Here is a 23,038-nt window from a genome sequence, read left to right on the forward strand (position 1 = left end):
GTAAGACAAAAATTGGTTAGGATATGGCTGTTCAAAGTTTGCATACACTCGTGTTTAATGACTCGTTCAAGCCATTTCAACTATAACCCTTTCAAAAATAAGCACTTTAAACCGGTAAAACTGACAGATCATGTAAAAAATAGATAAGTAAAGAAAATTGGTTGTAAAGCGGTAACGATTAATTTCATTTGGAGAGCTAAATACGGGGAGATTTTCATGATTTTTTTACAAAAAAAAAGGGGGCCAACTTTATTTTGAGCGTATCTCGCTTATTTTAATGCTAGAAACTTTTATAAACAATTAAAATAAAGCTTTTTAAACACTTTAAAAAAGTTAAAATAGGGTTTTCCCGAAAAGTGCTTCATTTTTTGGTTATTTTACGATGAAATATTCGATTTGGAATTGGACGAATAAAAACGTATTTTTCATGAGCTACAAATTTGGCTTAGTTGGATCTATAGACTTTACGAATACACAGTTCTTTTCGTTTTTTTTTATGCTACATTTTTGCTACAAATATTTTTTTGATAAGATATTGTCTTTTTGAGTTATTTGCGAAAAACCTTCTGAAAATGTAGTTTTTTTGTCGAAAAATAAACATTTTCAATCGCAAATAACTCGAAAAGTATTGACTTACATAAAAACTCTATAGAATGAAAGTTGCTTATAATCAGTCAATTTATTCATTATTTTGAACATATGTTTTTTCACTCCCTAGAAGGGGTGACTGTCACCCTCCAAGTAAAAGCAACCAACGGCACAAATTCAACTTTGAAGTGGAGGGTAAGTAGAACCTAAATCCAAATTTTCATACAATTCGGAGTTGCCCCTGAAAATTACACGGTATTGCCGTATTTCCCGTTCATTTACTTAGCTATAGGTATAAAAATTCGCGCCAAAAATTCGAAATAATGCTATTATGAAGTCCCAAACACGGTTAATTTTTGTTAATTTCCTGGAGTACGTGGTATATAGTTGTTTTGAATGACTTTTGGAATACTTTGACTGGACATTTGCAACTAAAAATTGATACGCACGAGCATTCTTTGATAATAATGAGCTGATAATAAAACATTATTTGGAATACCCAGTATATTAAATATTGCATATTTATCAGAGATTATAAGGCAAAAACGGTTGTAGTTTTTTTTAACACTGCGACAACTTTATTCATGCTTATCTCCACAGCATATATCAACGTCCGCATAACAATCATCACGAATTTGTAATCATCGAAATGTTTACCTTTTTTAGCTGGAACATACCATCCACCTTAAGCCAACAATAAATAATGGATTATCGAAACATTCACCAAGTAACAAACACTAAAAGAACGCTAAAAGTCACTGCAGAACCGAACTGAACTCGACTCGAAGGTATTTTCAACGAAACAGAAGAGCATTAACGCATTTAACGAGAAGCTAATGGGAGATTAACGATAACGACTGATAATTTCGGAGGAGAGTGGGATATTAGCGGACATATATTATTGGATGTTGTACCAACGGTAACAAATTATTAATAAAGAATGAAGGTGATAAGGGCACTCACAAATAAATCGATCGGCCAATGGAGTTGGTTTCTTATACAGTAGTCGGAGTTTGGAAGTTGCGTACTGGTGTTCTAGCAATAAAATACTAAAAACTTTTCAATATTCAATATGTGTCTCTCTGAGTACCTTTCTCAGAGAGACACATAGTAAAAGTGGTGCATTTTACTACTACTACTACATTGTTTGATTTGCTTGTCTAGAAAAATGCTTTAGAAGAAATGCGTACAATGTGTTTCCCTGTTTAGGATTTTGTCCTCTTCAGGGTTTGAGGTGAATGTTTAGTGTTGGCAGCAAAAGCAAACAGTCCGAAAAACACACTGGGGCAAGCGCCGTGTCCTGGTGTTCTTGGATCCTTGGTTATGCCGGACGGTGGTGTCCAGAAGGCTAAGAAGTCAACAGAGAAGAAAGTTTGATGGATTGTTGTTGGTTCCATAGACATTTACGTGTACTGTCCGTGCTTTGCTCTCGACCAGTCTCCCTAGAAACCATTGTACAACGACAGGCGAACCTGCGTCCCTCGTCGGCGGTCAGGAGGTGGCTTTGAGTGTAGCGTGGACAGTGAGCGTTCGAGTGGAGAAAATAGTTGCGGCTATTTTCTTGGGACGAACAGGTATAATTGTGCAATGAAGTTGGGAAACCGCAAAAAACCAACTTCTCCCTGTTCGGGGTAGGGAAGAGGAAATGTTAGAGGTGGGTACGGTAGGCTAACGGGGTAGCCTCAAGGATGTTTTCGTACTCCACCGGGAGTTCGTCAATGCATGTTTGCATTAGAGCGGACGGAACATGAATCTTTTTGCGTTTGGGCTTTCGGTGGAGTACGTGGCCGGAAGATGAACAGGAACATTTGAGAGATTCTTGTGTGTCGGAAGGGGGGCCGTTGATTACTTTGATTGTGAAGTTCCTGTTCAGAGAGTTTATTCTCTCGGTGATTTTGGGGGTGTTCGAGATGTTATGGATTTCGTTTGAGGGATATCGCCAGTGCTCATAGTTACATCTACGCAAGACTCTACGCTCTGTCCTCAACAACCTCTCTTGTTTTTGTCTAGAGCAAAGAGAGTAGATACATGATTTGTACTCCATGACGGGCCGAATAAAGGTCTTGTAAGTGTGAATGAGAGTCTTCTTGTGTGTCTTGCCAATTTTTCCCGAGAGAGCGTTGAGAAGTCTGGCCCTGTTCCTTACCCTATCTAAAGTTGCCTTTAAATCTGCGTCCCAATTGAGAGTCCTGGTAAACAGTACTCCCAAATAGTTCACAGTCGGGCTAACAACAAGCCTTTCTCCCAACAGACTCAGAGGATGTTGGTCGTCATCATTGCGAATGATTCTATTTGACACAGAAGGGGCGCGAAACACAATTGTTGTTGTTTTGTTCGCATTCAGCGTGACTCTCCACTTACAACACCATTCGCCGACGCCGTCCAACAGAGCCTGGGCTCTTCTGAAGAGGAGTCTTGGGTTGTATCGAGAGGTAGTTGAGAGCAGAGTCGTGTCGTCCGCATAGAGAAACAGCCGAGTACCTGGGATATTTTGGTTAGTGATGTCGCTGTTGTAGATAATGTACAACAGCGGCGCTAGGACTGAACCCTGGGGAACTCCAGCTTGTGGAGTGAAGGGGGTGGACTTTTGATCGCCTATTTTAACTCTGACAGTACGGTTGTGGAGGTAGGAGTGTACAATTTTGGTAAATTGCAATGGTAGCCCGATGTCCAGAAGTTTCCGAACAAGCCCGTCGTGCCAGACCTGGTCGAAAGCCTTCTGCACATCCAGAAATGTGGCTATGGCGATTGAACCATCGTTGATGGTTTGAGTAACTTTGGTAGTGAAATCTATTAATGCATGTTTAGTAGATTTACCTGACTGGAATCCATATTGGAATTTTGGTATGATATTGTGGTTTTCGAGAAAGTTATTGAGCCTCTCTTTTAGGATTAGCTCAAGAACTTTACCCAGAGTATTGATTAATGAAATTGGTCTATAGGATTCCACGTCGGTTGGGGGTTTGCCTTTTTTCAAAAGCATGATGGTGTTGGCCACTCTCCAAGGAGTAGGAAAGTGGCTGTTTTTGAGACATGCATTGAATATTTTAGTTAGAAGAGGAATGATACTCTCTGGAAGTTTTTTGAGGCACCTTCGGTTGATGCCATCAGGTCCGGGAGCGCTGTTTTTGCCGATTTGGCAAAAGCTCTCCGTTTCCCTGTCGGTGAGGGGGTCCATGATAGGATCATAGACTGGAATGTAGTGGTTGAGAGTAACATTTACTATGTATTCTGTGTTGAATTTAAATATGCGATCAAAGTTCGGGTTATCTGGCGTTTGAAAATTGTTTTGAAGCGAATTTCTGAATGCTTCGGCTTTCCCTTCTGGGGAATTGACTATGTGATTGTTGACCAACAGATGAGATGGTTGAGATAATTTTTGTTTTGTTAGGACTTTGAATTTTTGCCAGAATTTACCTCCGTCTCTGTAGTCCAGTTTTGAGGTAGCATCTTCCCACCGGCGAGCCGTTAGGACAGATATCTCCCTCTTTATCCTGGCACAGATCCGGTTGTACTCTGATTTGATTAGTGGGTTTCTGTTGGCCTTGTATTGACGTAGAAGACGTCGTTTTTGTTGAATTTTGGCAATGATGTATTGTGGAAGTGCCGGTGATGCCGGTTATTTGTTTTGAGTGGAATTGCGTGCGTGATCGCCTCAGTGATGAGGTTCTCGATATCGGTTGCACTGGTGTCGATACTATCGTTAGTATCGAGTTCGCCTAACATAGGGAGATTTTGTGTGATGAAGTTTTGGAATTCAGTCCAGTTAGCGTGACGATAGTCTCTTATAGATCTTAGAGGGCTAGGTTGTTTTGGAATGAGTATGTCGGTGTCGACAAGAAGAGGTACGTGGTCTGACGTTATTGAATCGCCTATGTGGCATCTATCCCCGAACCGATCCAGAATGTTACTAGTAACTAGGATGTGGTCGACAATAGAAGCCCCATTTGCGTTCAAAAACGTGAATTCAGTGTTGGTGATTCTTGAAATAGGAAGGTCTAGTAGGTAATCCGTGAGGCGGATGCCTTCTGGGTTTTGACGGTGATCACCAAACTGTGTGTGTCTACAATTTAGATCGCCCATCAACACAGCCTTGCCGAGCCTCGAAAAGTACTCTAGCAAATGCCTGTTGAGTGGTTGATCCGGGTGTTTGTAGTAAGAGACTATCGTGAGGGTTTCGTTATTGGGGATATGCACGTCAATTGCCAGGAAGTCCACATCAGGTGGACGAAAATTTTGTGGGAATGTGTGTGTGTTGTGCGGTATTCCGTGTTTCACGAGAATACCATTCCCACGTGAAACCTGACAGCGGCTTCGATGGATGATCGAATATCCTGCGAAGTGTGGATCGTTTTTCGACAGAGTATCTGTGAGTGCGAGGATCTGGATGTTATGCTTCGACAGGATATTCTTGATGAGGGGTCTCTTTTTGGAGAGACCCTGACAGTTGACTGTGCCTAGGGTGAAATCCATAAAGGGAGGGTGTTTAGTGGTTGGGGCGGAATGTCACTGTGACATTGCTCCCGTACCCGTGGACCACTGTCGAGTGGTCGTAGACTTGGCTAATCAGATTAGCCGTGATTGCAGCGATATGTTCACGAAGTTCGGGCAACAAGTTGAGCAACAGAGCAGTCTGAATAGACAAGATGTTCTTTGTTTCTGTAGGGAGTTCGAAAGGGGGGAATGATCTTTCGATCGTAAGTGGCTGTATTTCGTGTTGGGCGGAGGGGATGGTGTGTCTTTGTGGACACTTGTTGGAATATGCGGGGTGGTCACCGCCGCAATTCGGGCATTTGGGTTCCTGCTGTTTGGTGCAGGCGCTGGACTTGTGGTTACCGCCGCAGTGGGGGCAGACGAATGCTTTTTGAGGGCATTCGTCGATGGAGTGTCCGTTTATGCAGCATTTGCTGCAATATTTTGGAGTGGGGATTGTAGGGTCGGAGCCATGAGGAAGTTCGGCATTGTAGATTTCGCCATCTAGAGTTATGCCTCGGCTCAATGCTGACGTGAATCTCTCCAAGGATTTGGTCACCACCTTGATCACTTTAGAGTCCTTGCCTGTTTTATAAGCTTTGACTCTCCACAGTCTTTCGACCGGGAATTGCTGTTCTGTGAGCAAGTCGGTGACCTCCTGCTCGGAGTAATCAACGTCGATTCCAGTAATGCAGAGGAGGTAGGTGGGCTCTTTAGCGGAAGTGTTAGCATTTCTGCTACGGCTATGGACCGTAACCATGGTTTGGCCAGTTGCTGTGTGGATAGCTTTCTCGATATCCCCTGCATTTATAGGGTTGAAAAGTCGAAGATGTGCGATTCCATGTGAGAGAACTTTGCAAGAATGAATTTTGTTGGACAAAAGAGTGGTGGCATTTATTTGCCGAAAGAAGGTACGTTTGTTACAAAGATCTTTTGGGAGATCTTTGATGAGATACTCGGACAGTGTGGGATCGTTTATGGCGTTAATGACGTTTTGGTTTCTGGCTTGGGTTTTGGGGCGTGGATTGGCTGCGGCATTGGCGTAAGACATCTGTCTTATTTGTCTTCTTTGGAAGACGAAATCGTTGGGTTCAGGATTGTTTGCAGTGCTGATGGTTGCTTGTTGTTGAGAAGAGGGTTGCTGTTGAGATGGTTGTTGTTGCGAATGTTTGGGTGCTTGTTTTGACGGTTGGGTTGGGACTTTTGGTATGGCACCATGTATATTCCGAGCGCTCTGACGCTGAGGACCAGCCTGTGCTGGTGTTCTTAGAGGCGGAAAATCGTTAGCATATCGCTGCAGAAGGGGGTTGGAGGCGTCGTCCTGCTCGATGCGAAGGTAGGCCTCGCGATACTTAGGTAGGTCTCGAGGTCTAGCTCCGCCGTGAGCCGGTTGTAACCTCTGGATGGGGGTACAGTGCCTTCCTGTTGCAAGGAAGAGAACTGGTTGGCTGTAGTGGTGGCTGTAGTGGTGGTGGTGGTGGTGGCAACGCTTGTCGAGGTCGTCGTCCGAGGACGAAGCGACCGGGTGGAGCTGACGGACCTTACAGATGAAGGCATGACAAATGGGGGAGGATGCAAGTCTAGCGATCGGAGGGCACCTCAGCCTCAAGGTGTTCTGGGGGGTAAACCCCAGGGATAAAGGTGGCTTGTCCACCCCTCCGTGCTTTTCCGGCGTTAGACAGTGACTATACTACCTGATGGGTGCAGTTTACCCTGCTGCTGGTGGGTCCCTCGTTGAAAGCCTTTTTCGCAGTTAGTTTGGCCCCCTTACTCGCACTTGTTCTTGTAACCGTGTGTGAACACTAGGTAGAGTTCGGGGCGAGCGATCTCGCTCGAGCCCAGGGCCAGAGTATTCCTCTGAAACCCCGCAATCCGTCTACCTTTTTGGTTTACACGGCCAAGCGTCGTTGGTTTTTCACTCTGGTTCCAAACTAATAGCTTAGGACTAACCGTGCGCCGCTTCTTCAGCACTTGGTGCTCTCAGGCTTCTCGCTGTTCGTCGGTAAGAGTGGGGTGTGCTAGCAGTGACCTTACTCTTCGACGTCCGGGACGAGAATGCATTTTACTGTTTGTCTACACTTAAAAGTCTCTAACTGAATAGGTTTAGGAGTGGGGAGCTGTTTGTCTTCCCAAGTTGGCCATTCAGAATTATATCTGTATTTTTCAAAGAAAACTTTTTAAATTATCAATTTCTATCAATTCTAATAAAGATAGCTTAAGGTCTTTATTTTGAATATAATATGAAGAATTTGAAAATGTTCACTAATGTATGAATGTATTTCATCCTTGCTCGAAAAATACATTCACATGTGATCTTTAAAACCTTAAGACATCGGCTTAATGTCGACTACTTTTTAATAGAGAATGTAACAATAATGTAATTGAGAGGTTTTTACACCTATTGAAGTGGCTATTACAATTACTTGTACACTGGACGTTTACACTGATGATGGTCAGTTTTGTAATTCCACTCCCTTGTGGATAAATTTTAAGAATTTTAATAAACTCATATGCCTACATACAACAGAAGTGTTGACTTAATTTCAAGTTTACCCCTTTTTAAAGTTCTAAAATTTATACTTTCACTTTCATCATCCTCAACCTCTTGCATTCACTGTTCGACATAGGTCTCCTCCATATTCTTCCACATTACATTACTTTAACATTACAAAAATGATACAAAATATTTAAGCCTGCTTCTCTTCGATAGCACAAATACGTTTTTCGAAATTACACAACTTCAGCTACAAATTCCACCCAATGCCGTCCTCGTGAAAGCATTTTCTGTTAAGTGCGATCATTTATAACGTGAACGTTTAAATTCTGCGTTTTTAAGCATATTTCGAATGCCTGATACTTGAATGATTGATCTCATAAAGATGGTAAAAATTGGCAAAAATCGCGAAACGTTTATTTAACAGTTTCTAGGAAAGGCTTACATTTGCAGCAAAATGAAAAAATGCATACGAAAGCTGTACTCTTTACCATTAAAACATATTTTTATTTTTGTCGATAAGGCAATCTGATCAAAAAATATCGAATTTTTACCGCCGGGTTGATACAAATTTTATTTAAAAAAAAGTGATTCCGCGCACGTAACTGACATACAAAATCGCCGGTCGCTTCAAGCATTGTTTCTGAGAGAACGGTTTGTTCTACACGAAAAGTGCCAATACACATTTTTGTTCAAAATTATCACAGCTAAATTTCTTGTTTGAAACGTTTTACGGTGCACAGATTCTTGGTAAATCAACATTTTCCGTCCCCCCTATGAATGGGGTTTTTGGGGAAGTCTGGGGGTAGGAGTGGCAACCTTTTTTGCATCTTTTTTCGGGTTCCCAAAATTAAGATTATCAGCAAAATTCGGGTTGTCCATATGATTTCTTCTTCTTTTTAAAGTTCCCTTTTCTATCGGAGGTTGGATATCATAATGGCTATGGCCACTTTGTTGGCTGCTGATCTGAATAGTTGTAATGAACGACAGTTAAACCATTCTCTAAGGTTCCTCACTCAGGAGATGCGTCTTCTTCCTATGCTTCTTCTTACTTGGATCCTTCCTTGCATAATAATTCTCAGCAACTCATATTTTTCTCCTCTGGTAATGTGACCCAAATATTCCAATTTTCTAGTTTTTATACTTTTCATAATTTATAACTCCGTATTTAAACGTCGTAGCACTTGAACATTGGTAATCCTTTGAACCCACTGAATTTTCAATATTCTTCTGTAACACCACATTTCGAACGCTTCTATTCTTCTTATGTGTTGTGTCTTCAATGTCCAAGCTTCCATTCCGTATAGCAATATAGAAAATATGTAGCATCTTAGCCCTCAATCTGAGAGGCAACTGAAGGTATTTGTTTGTAAGCAGTGTCTTCATTTTTATAAATGCTTGCCTTGCAGTTTCAATTCGGACTTTAATTTCTTTGCTTTGGTCATTTTTGCGATCAACCCAGGTTTCCAGATATTTGTATGTCTTAACTTTTTCTATTTGGGATTGCTCTATCCTTTCATTTCCATGTTCTGTTTTTGAGACAATCATAAATTTAGTTTTTTTCTTGTTTATTTTTAGTCCGTATCGAATGCAATAATCGTTAATTCTATTTAGCAATTCTTGTAGCGATTCCAGGGTGTCTGCCATTATAACGGTGTCATCAGCCAATCTTATTTTATTTACTATTCTTCCGTTTATAGGGATTCGATCACTTATCTCCGCATTCGCTTCCTGAAATATGGCTTCACTGTACAGGTTAAATAGTAGCGGCGACAGAACACAGCCCTGTCTTACTCCTCTCTTTATATCAATATTCTCGGATTTTTGTTCTTCTATCTTTATATTGGCCTTTTGATTCAAATACAGATTAAATATCCAGAAATACAGAATAAATATCCATGTTCATATCTAAGCATCTTTGAAATAGGACATTAAACGCAAACAATGCCTCTCTTGTTCCAAGTCCTTTGCGGAACCCAAATTGGGTATGATCCAATTTTCCATGAATTACCTTTAGAAATATTTGAGGGTATGGCTTATTTGTGATATTGTCCTATAGTCCGAACAATTTTTGGCATGTATTATTTTTGGTACTGTTACAAAGGTGGACACCAACCATTCCTGAGGGATTTTTCCGGTTTTATATACTTCATTAAACAGATCCAGTAGTACCGGTAGAGTTTCATCGTCTAGACATTTCAGTAATTCCGCAGGTATTTCGTCTGGACCTACAGTTTTTTCGTTTTTTGCGTTTCGTATTGCTTGTTCGATTTCCTCCATTATGATCTCTGGTCCCGTTTCGCTGTCGATTTCTTCCGGTTCTTGTCTATTATCCTCCATATGATTTAGAGAGATTCAATTAACTATTTTCTTTTGTAGACGTAAAAATTAACTACATTATAGCTAGAGTAATTATCACAGGCCTCAGTCCGAAAAAGCCATGAGTAATAAACCTTACATAGGAAAGTTTACAAATATATACCAACATAAATCACTTACACTACTAAAACAGTTCCGAAAATAGTCAGAACCACAAAAATTTCATTATTTTTGTAATTTTCAATGAAACGAATTAAACTGGTTTTAAAACGATTTTTGATTGTCTCATTAAATGTTATTTAACACACCTTACTGACCATGATAAATATAGTACTTAAGTGGCCAATACATTTTTACTGAGTAACTGTCTACTTTGAAAAAATATTTGGTATTTTGCAGTCCACATTATAAGGTATTTAAATTTTCCGTTCTTCTAGTTATGAAAGTTATTTTCCTAACAAGTGCAGAAAGTCAGTCTTTTCCGCACGCGACTGCAGTTTGCCGAACGACGCGAAGCGGGAGTTCGGCAAGCAGTCGAGTGCGGAAAAGAGACTTTCTGCAAGAGTTAGGAACAATATTTTTTCTAAGAGTCTTTAAAAAAATACCAAATCTTAATCAATTAATTTAATTAATATGAAAATACATAAACAAATTAATTCTTTGACAAGGTTGTCAAAACCAAACTTTCAATATAATTAGTTAGCATGACGACAATCTTGGTTTCCATGACGATGATTCAAAACGACTGTTATTGTCTACCGATTTGACTTTCGAATATTATGTCAAAATAATTTTATTTCATCGAATTGTCGCGTTAATTTCATTAAAACAGGAACACAATAAGATATATTTGAAATAAATTAGTAAATAATATCTAAATATTAGTTTATTGCATGTATTATAATTACTTTACGGCCATATTAACATATCTAAATTAACACACGTGCGGAAAAGTAAAAACTGCGTGCGGAAAAGTAATACGCGTGCGGAAAAGTAACACGCGTGCGGAAAAGTGAAACTTTCTAAACTAAAATGCGTGCGCGAAAGTAGACATTTTTGCACGCTCGTAGAAAAATATATTATAAATCATTTAATTGTCTAATAATTTAATCTTTAGTCACCATTTAATTTATTTTACAAATAAAACGCAGATCCTATTAATAAATCTTGTTCAAGAACTTTAGCTCTTATCAAGGACTTTTTAAACTGTTTGTTCTTTTGTCTAATGTACCTATGTTATTTGTATAATTGTATGTCGATGTTTATGACATTCCTTGATGTGCTAGTTAGCCTTCTATTTAGTATCTAACCCTATCTTATTTTATTTTATGAGCGATTGATACAGAATCACTTCTCAGCTGACGTGGAACCTCCTCTGATTTCTGAGCAGGCAGGCTTCCTTCAAAGAAGAAGCACAACTTTAGAGTCGCCAAATATCACAGAGTTTATAGAAAATGGCTACCAGAACTGCAAAATAACGGGCTTATTATTCCTAGAACTCTCCTCCACTTACGACACGGTCAACCACAGACTCTTGATTCAAAAAATTACTCTATTACAAAAGAGTACAAGATAATGTTGCAAATCAGGGGTCTTCTGGCAAACCGCATGTTCTTTGTGGAGTTCCAGAATGGGAGGAGTAGGTGCGAAGGAAGAAAAATGGCCTGCACAAAGCAGTTTTTGACACATACACATTGGAGGAGGTTGAGGACAGGCTAACTGAAACCTTAAAGAGAATCGATCAGTACTACGGCCAGAAACAACTAATACTAAACCCTGCAAAAATGCAGGTAGTATCTTTCACCGTAATAGGCACGTATACACCAAAATGAAGATCAGTGACAGAAATAATATATAAAATTACAAGTTCAAGCTGGAGCGCTAAACCACAAGTCGTTAGGACAGCAGCATTGCTTATTGCTCTTTGCTTTGAAGAGAACCAACAGTATCACCTTGGTTGTAATTTAAATGAGAATTGAAACATGAGCAACGAAATGGGAATACGCATAGAGAAGGTTAGAAAGACGAAGAAAATCTTATGTGGAAACAATATCACTAAAACTGAAAATTATAGATATTAGTAAGATGGTATGTTATATATGATGTTAGTAAGATGGTATGTATTACTACACTTATAGCGGCGAATGAGCAAGAAATGTTTGATCTCCTGCGAAGAGTTGAGTACGAAAGCAATAAAGTTGGTCTAAAAATCAATAAAGCTAAGACAAAAATAATGGTGGTCGACAGATTCGACACTATTCAACTGACCAACATGTTACAAGAATACCAGATAGTAAACACCTTTGTCTATCTCGGGTCTAGTATAACTAAATATGGTAACTGTGAAGCAGAAGTTCGGAAACATATTGGTATGGCAACAAATGCGATGAGTCGCCTAACTAAAGTTTGGAAAGACAGATCTATCTCTCAAAATATCAAGATGACACTGGTGAATGCTCTTGTATTTTCAATATTTCTATACGGAGCAGAGACTTGGACTCTTCGCGCATGCGAGCGCCAAAAAATTGATGCCTTTGAGATGAGGTGCTGGAGAAGAATGCTGCGCATACCTTGGACAGCTCATAGGACAAACGTTTCCATTCTAAACCAACACAAGATTAAAAAAAGGCTGTCCACAAAATGTCTGCAACGAATACTACAATTCTTTGGTCACGTGGTTCGCAGGGGTGACGACAGTTTGGAGAGATTCATTGTTTCTGCAAACGTTCCGGGGAGAAGATCAAGAGGACGATCACCAACTAGATGGTCCGACCAAATAAAGAATTCAGCTGGAAACTCATTCTGCGAAGCTCTTAGAGCAGCTGAAGATAGAGACCAATGGAGAAACATTGTTAGGAATATTGGAAGAAATCACGATCCTCAGTAATGGGAAAACGACAAGAGAGAGAGAAGATGGTATGTGTTCTCTGTTTTTTATATGGTGTCTAACGTTGGCCTTTAAAGGATATACTTTTCAGAAAACTAGAAACCTAAGGAAATAGTTTAAGAGATGATTTACATCCCTTTTCGGAGCTACCGTCAATAAAATTATTATAGTGAAAAAGACAGTTCATGTTTCCTTTCGATTCAGAGGCGATTCACAATCTCCAGACAGCTATTTCTGTCTTACGACGTCCTCAGTGGTGCTGCGTCCACACCTCTCTCTCTCTCTGCTAAAATTATTATAGCCAATTTCATACGCTAACACATGACAAACGAAAATTGCACAGGACGAAGGCACATCTAATTACAGTGGAACCCCGATAAGTCGGCCCCCGATAACCCGGAAGTCCGGCTAACCCGTACCGATTTTTATCAGACAAACATTACAACAATAAAAATGTATGTCCTTTATGCTGAATTTTCCAATTTCTTTTCAACATCTTAAAATATTTTCTTTTATCTTTCCTTATAAACATATTGTTCGAATACTATAATATCTTATATTTTTCAGGCTAATTTTATTTATCATAATAAACTTTCTTCGTAAAAATTTGTCGTTTTAGCGAATTCCTATGTAGTTCATTCGTTTCAATTTTCAATGTCAAACACATTATACAATGAGAGATAATGCGTATTTGTGTAATTTGATACATAATATACCTTAGTAAAAATAACTGGCATGGCAGACAACGCTCATTCTCGTGTTATCGAAACCAATAGGCATCTGTAGTATCCTTTATTTACTTGAAACTGTCTAGCATTGTTTAGAAAAGACTATTAAAAAATTATTTTTCAAACAATGGTCTTAGTCTTCACTCTTATTAAATAACATAAGTTCGTTCTCGTTGCGAGACGGTATTGTGTGTGTGTAGTAAAGTCTCATTGTTCGTTCCGCGTAAATATATTCAGATTTTGTTGTGTTTGCGTGATTTTTTGTCTACGTAATGGCAATAAAACTTAAAATGTTGTTTTTGTTTCAAAATGATAACAAAAGACAGTTTGGACAATCGGTGCAAAGCTAATAAAGCTAAAAATGAGACTCTCGACGACGCTTTGTATGTGTGGAACGCGAACGTGGTTTACAAGTATCTGTGTGCCAATTATAACGGAGTTTATGTGTAAGCATACCATATTTTAATAACTTTTACCATTTTCTCCGGCTAACCCGAATTTTCGATAACCCGGATCGGCCGCGGTCCCGATTAATCCGAGTTAACGGGGTTCCACTGTATTTTGATTTTGATAAATTTGTCCATTTTATCTTAAAGCCAATAATAGTAAAACATTTTCAATGCAAGTAGCACTACCTTTAACTCCTACCACAATTTTTTGTACGCCACTGCAAGACTAGGAAAAAAGCTGAATTACCTTCACTATTTCTTCCAATTTGGCGCCCACAAATTTTGAAACTATAAACGATATAAGTGGCGGATCTAGATATTTGCCTTGGAAGGGGAAATTTGCCTTAGGGGGGAATTTTCAATGAAACACTAATCAAAAGACGTAAAAAAGATAAACTCAAACTACATAAAAGACACAAATAATAACTCGTGTGTATTAAGTTCCCTTAATTTTCCTAACTAGCGAATTTATTGAGTTGAGTTTGTCTGCTTTTAGGCTATTGATTATGTACTATAGAAAGAAACTACAACGTTAACGGGGTTTTATTATTACATATGGTCAATTAATCTCTATATGTAAAAAAACCGCGGAGTGCTACCATTTAAAGGGGTGCGTTTTTGAGGAATAGGTGAATTAGCCCCTGGGCACAGGTAACATTAGGGTAAATTTTATGCACTTTTGGTACAAACACGTGTACATAAAAATTGTTCCTGGTTAAGTTTCCTATCTAAATATAACTTTTTAAAATCAAAGATACTTTTTTTACAAAAATAAATTCAAAATAAAAAGCACAAAGAAACCCAAAAGAAAAAAATTTTGTTTTTTGTCCCATAACTTTTGTCCACGAGGATATATGTATAGATATTGCTTCACAGAAAAAAAGCTTACATATTTTCTCTTTAAAATGATGGTTGATAGAGGTCATTAGGATTTGCAGTTTTCGAAATATGATTTTTCAAATTTCGTCACTCACAGCAATTTTGGGCAATTTTCCTTGTTATGTCGCAAATATTGTTCTGTAACTTTTTTCTACGTAACTTTAGGCATATGCCATACGTAAGAGGAATAGAAATCAATTACCTTTAAAATGTGCTACTGTATAATGTTGTACGACTTCTTTTAAAGAGTTTTCTTATACTTAAAGAGTATATATAATATATAATATATTATTGTATAATAATGTTATTTTATTTTTATATTATATTATAAAAAATCGTTAAAAGTATAAAACATTGAAAAACCATAATCTCTTTAAAAAAAAGTCGTACAACGTTATACAGTAGACCATTTTAAAGGTAATTGATTTCTATTTTTATTATTAAATCAATTACCTTTAAAATGGTCTACTGTATAACGTTGTACGACTTTTTTTACAGAGATTATGGTTTTTCAATGTTTTATACTTTTAACGATTTTTTATAATATAATATAAAAATAAAATAACATTATTATATAATATATAATAAAATATTATATTGTATATACTACATATAATATAATATTATATAATATATAATAATGTTATTTTATTTTTATATTATATTATAAAAAATCGTTAAAAGTATAAAACATTGAAAAACCATAATCTCTTTAAAAAAAAGTCGTACAACGTTATACAGTAGCAGTAGACCATTTTAAAGGTAATTGATTTCTATTCCTATTATATGTACCATTGCATATACCTAAAGTTACGTAGAAAAAAGTTACAGAACAATATTTGCGAAATAACAAGGAAAATTGCCCAAAATTGCTGTGAGTGACGAACTTTGAAAAATCATATTTCGAAAACTATAAATCCCAATTACCTCTACTAAACAACATTTTAATGAAGAAGTATCTAGGTTTTTTTTTCTGTAAAGCAATATCTATACCATATCCTCGTGGACAAAAGTTATGGGACAAAAAACAAAATTTCTTTCTTTTGGGTTTCTTTGTGCTTTTTCTTTTGAATATATTTTTGTAAAAAAAATATCATTGACTTTAAAAAGTGATAATTAGATTGGAAATTTAACCAGGAACAATTTTTATGTAGATATGTTTGTACCAAAAGTGCATAGAACTCACCCTAATGTAACCTGTGCCCAGGACTAATTCACCCATTTCTCAAAAACGCACCCGTTTAAATGGTAGCACTCCGCGGGTTTTTTCATATCTAGATGTCCATTGACCATATGAAATAATAAAACCCCGTTAACGTTGTAGTTCTTTTTAGCTATCTTATTTTGAATATAATCAATAGCCTATTTGGTTTAAGTTTCACGTTAACTAATATATTTTTATGTTTCAACAATTTTTTTCTTTAATTTTGGACACTGTTAGAGGGGACAATTTTCCCGTTTCCCTCCCCGTAGATCCGCCACTGTACGATATTCAATGACTGAATTAGAATAACCCAATACATAGTCTTACTCAAACACAATATCTGGAAGGAGTAAGAGTGGAAGAAAAAAATGGTCTGAGACAGATATGCAAGGGTAAGAGTAAGTATCTGTCGCAATTTTTTGAGGGATCCAGTTAGTATATGTAATCTCAGAAATATGGGGAAATATTGAGCACAAGTTGTACTTATGCAGTGCCGGATTATCCATTAGGCAAAGTAGGCAGTTTGTTGTCTAGGGGCCTCGGCTTCAAAGGGGGCCTCGCAGGGCCCAAAACGAAAGTATACTAATTAGAATTAAATAAAAACTATAAATCATATTATATATATGATATATCGCCCAATACAATAATAGTGATGGACGTATAAAACTACATTACAATGCATACTTGTTCACATAGAAAGTCTATGTTGTGAGCATAAATCGCTAATAAATGCCCTTTGGTAGAAGGAACTACAGATGGAAATAAGAAAAAAGATTCGAGAGTGTAGTAGAAAAACACAAGAAAAAGCAGAAGAAAGAAAAGATCCTTAAGCAAGATCTAAAACAGATGTAAAACTTATTTAAACTCAGTTGCACACGGAAATCCATAGCTAGTGAAGCTGCAACCAATGAAAATGCACATGAAATAGAAATAGCTGAGGTAAACATAGCTTCCGTAACTGAAGAAGATGAAAAAACCTGTAACTACAGTTCTATTCCAGTTCAAGAAGTTAAAGAACCAGAAACCGAAACTAAGTTAGAAATTGAAGTTAAAGATAAATTCGGTCCTAAATTTGGAAAACGACATAGGATTACGGAATACAATAACTGAAGAAATAAGGAAATTTTGGATTGGGAAAGGTCTTCAGAATGTAACAGAATAATAGTGTTTCAGCATCAAAAATAAATTTTGAAGGCATTACAAGATTTTTACACAATCTATGTTTTTTCGAAAACAAATCAGTGGAACAAAAATTTAAAAAAATTGGCTGACGTATTCTCCCTCAAAGATAATATCGTATTTTGAGTTTGTTCAGTCCGCGTGTCCAACTTTTTTTCAGCCCCTACTCACCGTTGAGAGAGGGCAGAAGATCCAGAGGAAGATCTCCATTACGATGGTCGGACCAAATAAGGGACATGACTGGTTACTCGTTCTCCGAAGCAAAACAACACGCACAGGAGAGAGAAGATTGTATAGAAATAGTCAAACGACTTACATGACGCCACTACATCCTTACGAAGGAGAACAGATAGAGGAGGAGACTCACCGTTGGAAAGTTATGATCAAATGCTGATATGAAACTCCACTAAGCGATCTCATTCGCCACGATCTAGTCCTTAAAAGAACAAGCAGCACAAGATGGACTGCAAGGGCACATACAACAAGACCTTTGTCTTAAAGATTACAACGTTTTCAAATCTGTTTTTATACTCTTGCTAAAGACACTAATCAGAAAGCTGAAACAGTTCATGAGGCTAAGTGTGTTGAAAGACATGTCAAAATAAGAAACACTGATAATGAATGAGTTTTGGGCAACAATTTTATAACGCATCTACGCTGTCAGTAAATCAATACAGAGAAAAGAGATTGAAATTCAAACTGCAGTTCAGCTTCTAAATTCATTTTTGGAGTTCTTGAAAATCCAAAGAGATAATTTTGCTTACTACGAGCAGAAGACCTGCGAGTAAACGAAAGCGAGCAAGAAAACTACATTTCGATGATGCTAATTCCAATGAGGTTTTTCTACAGGGAGGACAAAAGTTAAAGGTTGAAACGTTTCTACCAATGTTCAATAAGCTAATTACTGAGCTAAGTCGTCGGTTGACAGTGTATGAGTCAGTGAACTCAGTAGTTGGTCTTTTGTGTGTTTTTACAAAATTGAGTGATACTCAAATAAAGGAGTGTACTTCAAAACTACATGAAAACTATCCTGGGGATATTGAATCTGAACTTGAAGATAAACTAGAGGAGTTCAAATATTTTATAGCCCAGCTTTAGGACTTGCAGGGAAAAACTTTATTCCTGCTTCACAGTCGTTTTGGGTTATTTCGCAACAGGCGAACGGACATTTTCAAAAATGGAAATTATTTAAAATGGAGAAAGCCTAGGTTTCTTAAGGGGCCTCATAGTTTGGGTTGCCTAGGGGCCTCAAAATTCTTAATCTGGGACTGTACTCATGTATGTGTGATAAGATTGATATTCTCAACACTGACGCACAGTGGTCCAAAGGGACAAAAAGCTGGCCAAAACTAAATAACAATTTTTTTTATTTTTTAATTTTACCTTGTTTTATTGTAAAGGGGGATATTCTACGTATTATCCTGAAAGAAATAGGCAGGTAGCTTTAAAACTCGCTCTTGTGTGTCAGTCAGAATCCGGCTCTGCCGGAGTGCATCTCGTACGTGCCTCATTTGTCTATCTTTACGCGACAGTGTTGGTGGGAGCAAAATTCAACGGTGTGTCAGATTGTAAATCCGTAAAATAAAGGGGAATCCTAAAGGTATGTTAAAAAATTTCAATCTTTAAAAATCTGAAGTATAATTTTTTTTCATTTATGAAAGTAGCGTTAAAAAGAACCTGTAATAAATTGACATTTATTTATTTATCTTCACAAAATCATCAAAATAGTTATGAACCCGCGAGATCCCACGCTGTAGTTATGTTTTTAGTAAAAGTAATGCTATTTGAAATCAAAATCATCCAAAATTTCTTGCTACTTTTTGCTACTTTGGCTGTAGCATGAAATTGTTTCGCGCTGCACGCGTTTATCCAATCATCGAGCGACGACGACCGCGACAGTCAGGCGTGCCTGTACTTGTATACCTGGAGTTCTCTCAGAAAAATGCTCTAGACATTCTAAAGGGTGTCCTTTTTAACGCACTAAATTTCAATAATTGTGATTTTTAGGATAATATATGATGGAATTTTTCTTTTACTTCCAGTACCCTGCTCTGTGACTTACAGGGAAATTTGTGTTATACTCGCAGGGAAATTTTTGAAGTAGCGAAAAACGACGTAAAAAAGTTGCTGTCCAAATTCAAAGAGAACTGGAAGAAATCGTGCAGAATAAAAGAAAAAAACTTATTCATGGTCACGCCATAAACGAAGCTTTGTCGTTACCTATTGGAAGATTAGCTGAAGATGCGCAGGAAGCCAGAAACAAAGACATCAGATGTTATCGTGAAAGCTTTTCTCGTAAGTATTCACGAGAAAAGACAATGGAACATGTTTTTCACCGGCTACTCGCATCTTCCGATCCCTTCATCTCCAGCTTGCAAAATTTTGAAAGCAAAGTGAGCAAACCATTTCCGCCTGAAGTTCGACATTTATTTGTTCAAACATCTGCGAAATTTCATGTTGAGAAAGAAAGTGATAGTGAACGTTCTAATAACGATGAATGCGAGTTGGATTACGATTTTTAATGTCATGTACTTTTTAAAAACTATCTTGATATGTATGTAATACATAATAAAAACTTGTTAAGTATTAAGTAGCAACTGTAATATTATATTAATTAATGAATAAATTTTTTTTTGCACAGTAATTTCGTTATTTGCAACTCTAAACATATGTGCTTTTCAAAATCCCAACTCAAAATGTCCCAGATTTTGATTTTCACTAACAACCGAAATACGAAACTTATCAACTATTTTTATGGTTAAGACAACCATACATTCGGTTTTAAACTATAACTTAGTTGAATTTTAATTGATAATACAATGAAAATTTCTGAAATATAGTGAAAAATGATCTACAGTAGAACCCCGTAAATCCGAACCCCGCGAATCCGAACGTTCGGCAAATCCAAACCAACGGAAAGTGAAAAAAATTTAAAAATTCAAGACAAAAACTTAAAAACATGTTTATTATACAGAGTAAAGCCAGAAAATTGGACAATGTAGGATTACTAGGACTTTGACATTTAAAATTTCTTAAAAATAAATATTATACTTTAATATATAGGTTTATAAAGTGTTTATAAAGGTTAAACACAAACTTACTTTGGTTCTCTCGTAGTCAACTTGAGTCCAAAAATATTGTCCACACTCTTGCGAGAACGTTTGGCTACTCAAAATCACAATGAAAGCTTTGAACTACTAGTTAAGGCTAACTTTCGGATAATCCGAACTTTTCGGAATCCGAACAGACTGTCCCCCCAATTAGTTCGGATTTGCGGGGTTCTACTGTATTATCAAATTTCACAAACATAACCTCTAATTTTTGATCCGCCATTTTGTTTTTCGAAAATTTGACTCTATTTTCGTGATGAGCGACCCCTCAAACTCCACTACCTAAAATTTCATCAAAATCAAACAACAACTTCATTTTTGGCCAACTTTTTCATCGTTTTGGACCACTGTGTGACGCCTATATATTTTGGTGGATGCGCAAGTACAATTTAACCTTAAATCCTGCTTAAACGCAAGACGCAGAGCGAAAAAATAATCCTTGCACTTATACGTTCCACTAATCTATTAATTAAAGATAATAGTGGAGTAATTTTTATGCGCTGTGCAATGTCGGCTAAATTAGAAGCACTTCAAATAAAGTTGGCAGCAGTATTTTCTTTTCTTTCTTTGTATGATTTATAGCTATCAAAAATACATAATGTTTACAATGATATTATACGAATTAACTGTCGATATTAAGGATATTATACATATTACATAAACTAAAAAGTTTACATAACAATAATAATAGCATGTTATTATAAGAAGATTGGTAAAGAGTGTAAGATGTAGAAGACTAAGTTTTCACTCTAATGGCATATAACATCCCACCAGAATGAAAACAATGGGAACCTTCTCTGGTTACACCTCCGAGGCTTCTACAATTTGCAAGCCATACGGATGCTGAGACTAAGGAAGATGAGGGAATTCTACAATTTACAATTCACGTCACATCTGCTCAGCGCGGTAAAGTTCCAACGAGACTGGTTCCCTTCATACTCCACACAGAGTAAATGTAAATCAAAAATGAATAACCATTTTCAATTTCGTTGCAAAAAGAAAATTTCGCCGCTAGGGCATCTATGCCATTTCGTTCGTTGCAATTCGGGACTGCACGCTGGGGTTTGTTTTGGTTGGATCAGGGAGAGCAGCATATGTGCCTCCTGATGAGAGACTAATAAGTTTCGAAACCGGTAGAGGTGCTTGCAGCACTCTCTGATTGGACTGGAATATGGTTCGGCTGTATTTTCGTTTTGCAACGAAATTGAAAATGGTTATTCATTTTTGATTTACATTTACTCTGTGTGGAGTATGAAGGGAACCAGTCTCGTTGGAACTTTACCGCGCTGAGCAGATGTGACGTGAATTGTAAATTGTAGAATTCCCTCATCTTCCTTAGTCTCAGCATCCGTATGGCTTGCAAATTGTAGAAGCCTCGGAGGTGTAACCAGAGAAGGTTCCCATTGTTTTCATTCTGGTGGGATATGTTATATGCCATTAGAGTGAAAACTTAGTCTTTTGCTAGCAGTTGCCGCTAGGGCATCTATGCCATTTCGTTCGTTGCAATTCGGGACTGCACGCTGGGGTTTGTTTTGGTTGGATCAGGGAGAGCAGCATATGTGCCTCCTGATGAGAGACTAATAAGTTTCGAAACCGGTAGAGGTGCTTGCAGCACTCTCTGATTGGACTGGAATATGGTTCGGCTGTATTTTCGTTTTGCAACGAAATTGAAAATGGTTATTCATTTTTGAGTGTAAGATGTATTCAAGAGTCACAAAATTCAAAGAACTCTCGGGTAACGAATTTGCAGTGATTTTGTGCCAAATTTACATAAAATTTCAGGAAAGGAGGCCCAGCCTGGGAACCAGCTGATTCGGAGACTAACGCCGCGTCATGATATTCGTATTCAGCAAGCACAAAAACACCCGAGTAACAAAATTGAACTCATTTTCGAATTTTCGTCAATTACCGAATTAAAACTTTATTATTTGAAATGAATTTACATTTTGAAACGAATTTGGGAAATGCATTTTCCTTGTTCATAAAGTTGTTTCGCCATCATCATTTTTATTCACAAAGTTTCCTAAGGCTCTTACGAATCGAATGCCAAAAGTTTCAATGATATTCATCAAACTCTTCTATTGCTTTTAAAACCTCTGCTGTATCAGGTCATTGCTAGGATATTTTTGATTCTATAGAGCTTTTATTGCTTTTCCCACCTCCGACTTCAACATGTTGGGTTCTCTGGCTGTAGTGAACTCATATTGATATGTATCCTGGAAATTGTTACTCCATACTTCCACCTTCCACAATACGTTCCCTGTTATTTATAATGTGGTGATTTTCGTTTATTATTGTTTGTGTGATTGGTTAAATTCTCTAGCAAGATATCAAACTTTATTGCACAGCTCATGAATTATTTGTTTGTTTTTGTCTTCTCTACATGTTTCTTTGATTCCTCTGTGTAGCCTACTTACTTCGATTTTATTGTTTGTTTTGGTTATGTTGTATCAGAGGTTCAACTCTTCTTTGCTTTTCCAAAACTTTTTTTGCTTTTGCTTTTGCAAAAGGTAAAAGAGATGTAGGAGATGTATTTTTTGTATCACTCAACTTATAGAAAAAAAGGTTGCTGTAGATCAAGAAGTCCACTTTTTGTTTGTTGATCTAAAAAAGGCCTACGATAGCATCCCTCAAAACAAGTTATGGAACACTCTAAGACAAACGAACATCAACTCAAATCTCATAACAGCAGTGGAAAAACTATATGATAACGCCAACGCCAAAGTTA

At 37.4% G+C, this 23,038-nt stretch overlaps 2 protein-coding genes across 6 annotated transcripts in view; both read right to left on the reverse strand.

Annotated features, from left to right (window-relative positions):
• The window catches only part of LOC114326447 (uncharacterized), a 407,135-nt gene that overhangs the window by 101,494 nt on the left and 282,603 nt on the right, over positions 1-23,038 (reverse strand). The window contains exon 1 of one of the 5 annotated variants that reach the window (XM_028274821.2): positions 1,246-1,382. The exons of the other annotated variants lie outside the window; for them this stretch is intronic. The gene's annotated coding sequence lies outside the window, so the exon portion shown is untranslated. Of the gene's footprint in view, positions 1-1,245; positions 1,383-23,038 lie in introns of those variants that run through there. 5 annotated transcript variants of the gene reach the window in all.
• LOC126888461 (zinc finger protein 664-like) overlaps positions 20,147-23,038 on the reverse strand; it is a 365,892-nt gene continuing 363,000 nt past the window's right edge. Inside the window, exon 3 of the transcript XR_007699563.1 lies at positions 20,147-20,481. The gene's annotated coding sequence lies outside the window, so the exon portion shown is untranslated. The remainder of the gene's footprint in view (positions 20,482-23,038) is intronic.

This window comes from Diabrotica virgifera, chromosome 7 (genome assembly GCF_917563875.1).
Source record: "Diabrotica virgifera virgifera chromosome 7, PGI_DIABVI_V3a".
NCBI classification, from domain to species: Eukaryota; Metazoa; Arthropoda; class Insecta; order Coleoptera; family Chrysomelidae; genus Diabrotica; species Diabrotica virgifera.